Source organism: Mobula hypostoma, chromosome 8 (assembly GCF_963921235.1).
Source record: "Mobula hypostoma chromosome 8, sMobHyp1.1, whole genome shotgun sequence".
Taxonomy (NCBI): domain Eukaryota; kingdom Metazoa; phylum Chordata; class Chondrichthyes; order Myliobatiformes; family Myliobatidae; genus Mobula; species Mobula hypostoma.
Window position 1 is genome coordinate 399,397 of NC_086104.1, and position 6,041 is coordinate 405,437.

A 6,041-nucleotide genomic window follows, 5' to 3' on the forward strand; every position below is an offset into this window, starting at 1 on the left:
GTAGATGAGGACCAGGGGAACCCTATTCCTAGTGGGGTGGCGGGTGGATGGAGTGAGAGCAGATGTATGTGAAATGGGGGAGATGCGTTTAAGAGCAGAGTTGATAATGGAGGAAGGGAAGCCCCTTTCTTTAAAAAAGGAAGACATCTCCCTCGTCCTAGAATGAAAAGCCTCATCCTGAGAGCAGATGCGGCAGAGACGGAGGAATTGCAAGAAGGGGATGGTGTTTTTGCAAGAGACAGGGTGAGAAGAGGAGTAGTCCAGATAGCTGTGAGAGTCAGTAGGCTTATAGTAGACATCAGTGGATAAGCTGTCTCCAGAGACAGAGACAGAGACAGAAAGATCTAGAAAGGGGAGGGAGGTGTCGGAAATGGACCAGGTAAACTTGAGGGCAGGGTGAAAGTTGGAGGCAAAGTTAATGAAGTCAACGAGTTCTGCATGCGTGCAGGAAGCAGCGCCAATGCAGTCGTCTATGTAGCGAAGGAAAAGTGGGGGACAGATACCAGAATAGGCACGGAACATAGATTGTTCCACAAACCCAACAAAAAGGCAGGCATAGCTAGGACCCATACGGGTGCCCATAGCTACACCTTTAGTTTGGAGGAAGTGGGAGGAGCCAAAGGTGAAATTATTAAGAGTAAGGACTAATTCCGCTAGACGGAGCAGAGTGGTGGTAGAGGGGAACTGATTAGGTCTGGAATCCAAAAAGAAGCGTAGAGCTTTGAGACCTTCCTGATGGGGGATGGAAGTATATAAGGACTGGACATCCATGGTGAAAATAAAGCGGTGGGGGCCAGGGAACTTAAAATCATCGAAAAGTTTAAGAGCGTGAGAAGTGTCACGAACTTAGGTAGGAAGGGATTGAACAAGGGGTGATAAAACCGTGTCGAGGTATGCAGAAACGAGTTTGGTGGGGCAGGAGCAAGCTGAGACAATAGGTCAGCCAGGACAGGCAGGTTTGTGGATCTTGGGTAGGAGGTAGAAACGGGAAGTGCAGGGTGTGGGAACTATAAGGTTGGTAGCAGTGGATGGGATATCCCCTGAGCGGATAAAGTCGGTGATGGTGTGGGAGATAATGGCCTGGTGCTCCTTAGTGGGGTCACGATCGAGGGGTAAATAAGAGGAGGTATCCGCGAGTTGTCGCTGTGCCTTGGCAAGGTAGAGGTCAGTACGCCAGACAACAGCACCCCCCTTATCGGCGGGTTTAATAATAAGGTTAGGATTAGTGTGGAGGGAGTGGAGAGCAGAGCGTTCCGAAGGAGTGAGGTTGGAATGGGGACAAGGTGCGGTGAAGTCGAGACGGTTGATGTCCCGTCGGCAATTAGCGATAAAGAGATCCAGAGCAGGCAGAAGACCAGAGCGGGGTGTCCATGAAGAAGAGGAGGGTTGAAGACGGGAGAAGGGGTCATCGGTGGGGGTGGAAGAGTTCTTGCCGAAGTAGTAGGCTCGGAGACGGAGACGGTGGAAGAAAAGTTCCACATCATGGTGAACACGGAACTCGCTGAGGTGTGGGCGAAGGGGGACAAACGTGAGGCCCTTACTGAGAACAGAGCGTTCTGCCTCCGACAGTTGAAGGTCGGAGGGGATGGTAAAGACCTGGCACGGATGAGAGCTGGGATCAGAGGGGGGAGGGGGGAGGCTGAGGGTGTCAGTGGAGAGGGGAGGGTTGGGGTGAGAGGAAGATGGAGCCTCCGAGGGCCCAGGAGCTGACGGTGGGATCTGAGGAAGATGGGGCTGCAGAGTATTGGTGGGGGAAGGGGAGACGGGAGTCACAACAGCAGCAAAAAGTCAGCATGGTTTCCTTCAGGGAAAATCCTGCCTGACAAACCCGTTGGAATTCTTTGAGATTACAAGGATAGATAGAGGGGATGTAGTGGATCTTGTATATTTGGGTCTTCAGAAGGCCTTTGACGAGGTGCCACACATGCGGCTGTTTACCAAGTTAAGAGCCCATGCTATTACAGGCAAGTTACTAAGATAGAGCATTGGCTGATTGGTAGGACACAACATGTGGGAATAAAAGGATCCTTTTCTGGTAGGCTGCCAGTGACTAGAGGTGTCGGTGTCATAGTCATAGTCATACTTTATTGATCCCGGGGGAAATTGGTTTTCGTTACAGTTGCACCATAAATAATAAATAGTAATAGAACCATAAATAGTTAAATAGTAATATGTAAATTATGCCAGTAAATTATGAAATAAATCCAGGACCAGCCTATCGGCTCAGGGTGTCTAATCCTCCAAGGGAGGAGTTGTAAAGTTTGATGGCCACAGGTAGGAATGATTTCCTATGATGCTCTGTGCTGCATCTCAGAGGAATGAGTCTCTGGCTGAATGTACTCCTGTGCCCACCCAGTACATTATGTAGTGGATGGGAGACATTGACCAAGATGGCATGCAACTTAGACAACATCCTCTTTTCAGACACCACCATGAGAGAGTCCAGTTCCATCCCCACAACATCACTGCCCTTACGAATGAGTTTGTTGATTCTGTTGGTGTCTGCTACCCTCAGCCTGCTGCCCCAGCACACAACAGCAAACATGATCGCACTGGCCACCACAGACTCGTAGAACATCCTGAGCATCGTCCGGCAGATGTTAAAGGACCTCAGTCTCCTCAGGAAATAGAGACAGCTCTGACCCTTCTTGTAGACAGCCTCAGAGTTCTTAGACCAGTCCAGTTTATTGTCAATTCGTATCCCCAGGTATTTGTAATCCTCCACCATGTTCACACTGACCCCCTGGATGGAAACAGGGGTCACCGGTAGCTTAGCTCTCCTCAGGTCTACCACCAGCTCCTTAGTCTTTTTCACATTAAGCTGCGGTTCTGCTCACACCATGCGTCAAAGTTTCCTACCGTAGACCTGTACTCAACCTCATCTCCCTTGCTGATGCATCCAACTATGGCAGAGTCATCCGAAAACTTCTGAAGATGACAAGACTCTGTGCAGTAGTTGAAGTCCGAGGTATAAATGGTGAAGAGAAAAGGAAACAAGAGGGTCCCCTGTGGAGCCCCAATGCTGCTGATCAGTCTGTCTGACACACAGCGTTGCAAGTACACGTACTGTGGTCTGCCAGTCAGGTAATCAAGAATCCATGATACCAGGGAAGCATCCACCTGCATCGCTGTCAGCTTCTCCCCCAGCAGAGCAGGGCGGATGGTGTTGAATCCACTGGAGAAGTCAAAAAACATGACCCTCACAGTGCTCACTGGCTTGTCCAAGTGGGCGTAGACACGGTTCAGCAGGTAGACGATGGCATTCTCAACTCCTAGTCGGGGCTGGTAGGCGAACTGGAGGGGATCTAAGTGTGGCCAGACCATAGGCCGGAGCAGCTCCAGAACAAGTCTTTCCAGGGTCTTCATGATGTGGGAGGTCAATGCCACCAGTCTGTAGTCATTGAGGCTGCTGGGGCGCGGCGTCTTTGGCACAGGGACGAGGCAGGACGTCTTCCACAGTACAGGAACCCTCCGGAGCCTCAGGCTCATGTGTACCGCAGGGGTTGGTGTTGGGACCACTTCTTTTCATGCTGTATAAAAATGATTTAGATGATGGAATAGTTGGCTTTATTGCCAAGTTTGCAGATGATACAAAGATTGGTGGAGGGTCAGTTAATGTTGAGAAAACAGGTAGGATGCAGAAGGACTGACGGGTTAGGAGAATGGGCAAGAAAGTGGCAAATGAAATACGAAGTTGGAAAATGCATGGTCATGCACTTCGGTAGTAGAAATAAATGTACGGACTATTTTCTAAATGGGGAGAAAATCCAGGAATCTGAGGTGCAGAGGGACTTGGGAGTCCTTGTGCAGAACACCTTGAAGGTTAACTTGCAGGTTGAGTCAGTGGTGAGGAAGGCAAATGCCATGTTAGCATTCATTTCAAGAGGTCCAGAATACAAGAGCAGGGATATGATCCTGAGGCTTTATAAGACACTGGTGAGGCCTCACCTGGAATATTGTGAACAGTTTTGAGCCCCTCATCTTGGAAAAGATATGCTGGCATTGGTCCAGAGTAGGTTCGCATGGATGATTCCAGGAATGCAAGGGTTATCATATGAGGAATGTTTGATGGCTCTGGGTCTGTACTCGCTGGAATTCAGATAGATGAGGGGGGGATCTCACTGAAACCTTTCAAATGTTGAAAGGCCTAGACAGAGTAGATGTGGGAGAGTCTAGGACAAGAGGCCACAGCCTCAGGATAGAGGAGCACCCTGTCAAAACAGAAATGTGGAGCAATTTCTTTAGCCAGAGGGTGGTGAATTTGTGGAATTTGTTACCACATGCAGCTGTGGAGGCCAGGTCATTGGGTGTACTGAAGGTGGAGATTGATAGGTTCTTGATTGGACACGGCATCAAAGGTTATGGGGAGAAGGCCGGGAACTGAGGAGGAGACAGGGAGAAAAAGGATAAGCCGTGATTGAATGATGGAGCAAACTCGATAATGGGCTCCTATGTCTTATGGTCTTATGAAAAGGACAGCCAGGTCGGCTGATGGGGTGATATGACTTTGTAAGTAAAAAGAAATGAATCAAATCATTAGAAAGAGGTGACATAGGATTGGAAGGTGTTGAATCATTATGTATAGTCACAGGCTATGTTCCCTCTAAGCTGAGCGCGTGCACACACATTTTTCAACCAGCGCACAAAGGAAATTAATGTGTGCATTAATTACCTAAAATATTGTAGTAATTAATTATACTCACTGAAATTTATACTTATATTTAATTATACCTATCTAAGAAAGGATGTGCTGACATTGGAGAGGGTTCGAAGGATGTTCACCAAAAATAATTTCAGGATTGAAAGGCTTATTTTATAAAGAGAGTTTGATGGCTCTAGGACTCCAGTCATCGGAATTGAGAGAATCAGGGGAGATCTCACTGAAACCTATAGAACGTTGAAAGGCCTCAATAGAGTGGATGTGGAGATGGTGTTTTCTATGGTGTGAGAGTCTTAAGTCCGTAAGACACAACCTCAGAAAAGAGGAATGTCCTTTTAGAACGAAGCTGAGGCGGCCAAGTCATTGGGTATATTTAAGGCAGAGATTGATAGATTCTTGACTAGTCAGTGCTTGAACAGATATGGGGAGAAGGCAGGAGATTAGTACTGAGAGGGAAGATGGGTCATCCATGATCAGTCACTGGACTTGAAAGCCTCTAATCCGGCCCTCAGCTGATTGCTCATCTCATGGTTCATTCAGGGCTTTTGGTTGGGGAAGACTTTGAATGAGTTGGTGGGGACAAATTCATCTAGATTGTTTTTATAAAGTCCATGACGACCTTGGTGTACTCATTCAAATCCAAAGCTCCTCATATGATCCAAACATGGCCCAGCACTCAAGACTTGAACCAATCCCGTAGCTGCTCCTCTGCCTTCTGCCACCACTTAAGTCTCTGGACCTTGCTCTTTAGCCTCTACCTGTATGGACAGCCAAGTGATCAGATTTCCTGAAATGTCATCTGGTTACAGAACGATAGGCATTCCTTATCTTAGTATAATAGTGGTGTATTGTGTTGGGACCTCTGGTGCTACAGGTTATATGCTGATGGTAATCGGACAGGATTTTCTTCAAACATGACCGGTTAAAGTCTCTGAGTCTATCATTTGAAACCCATCGGGGTGGACTTCTGGTCAACGTTGATGCTAAGATAGTGCTAGAGGGTGACTTCTCCCAGCCCATCTGCAAAACAGTTTAAATTCAATCTAATGCTTTTTTCAAGGTGGCTGGGACCCTGTCAGAGTCCATGATCTGCAACTGCATTCAAACCGTGGTTCTACATAGAGCTGGATTCACGCTCTTGGAGTGGTCATTTTTGATATCTCCAGGGGTGGCCTGAAAGATGTGCGCCTTTGGGCTTCAGCCTTATGGACGACTCAATTCCTTACCGGTGTCGTCAACTAAAGTGTCACAGATCAGAAGATCAAGACAGCAGATACAGCTATCGGAGGCCTCTGCACTCTCTCTCACTTCATATTGTGATACCCTTTTATCTCTCTCATTAATGAGAGAGAGCATGCCGGTGGCATGTCAAACTGTTGGG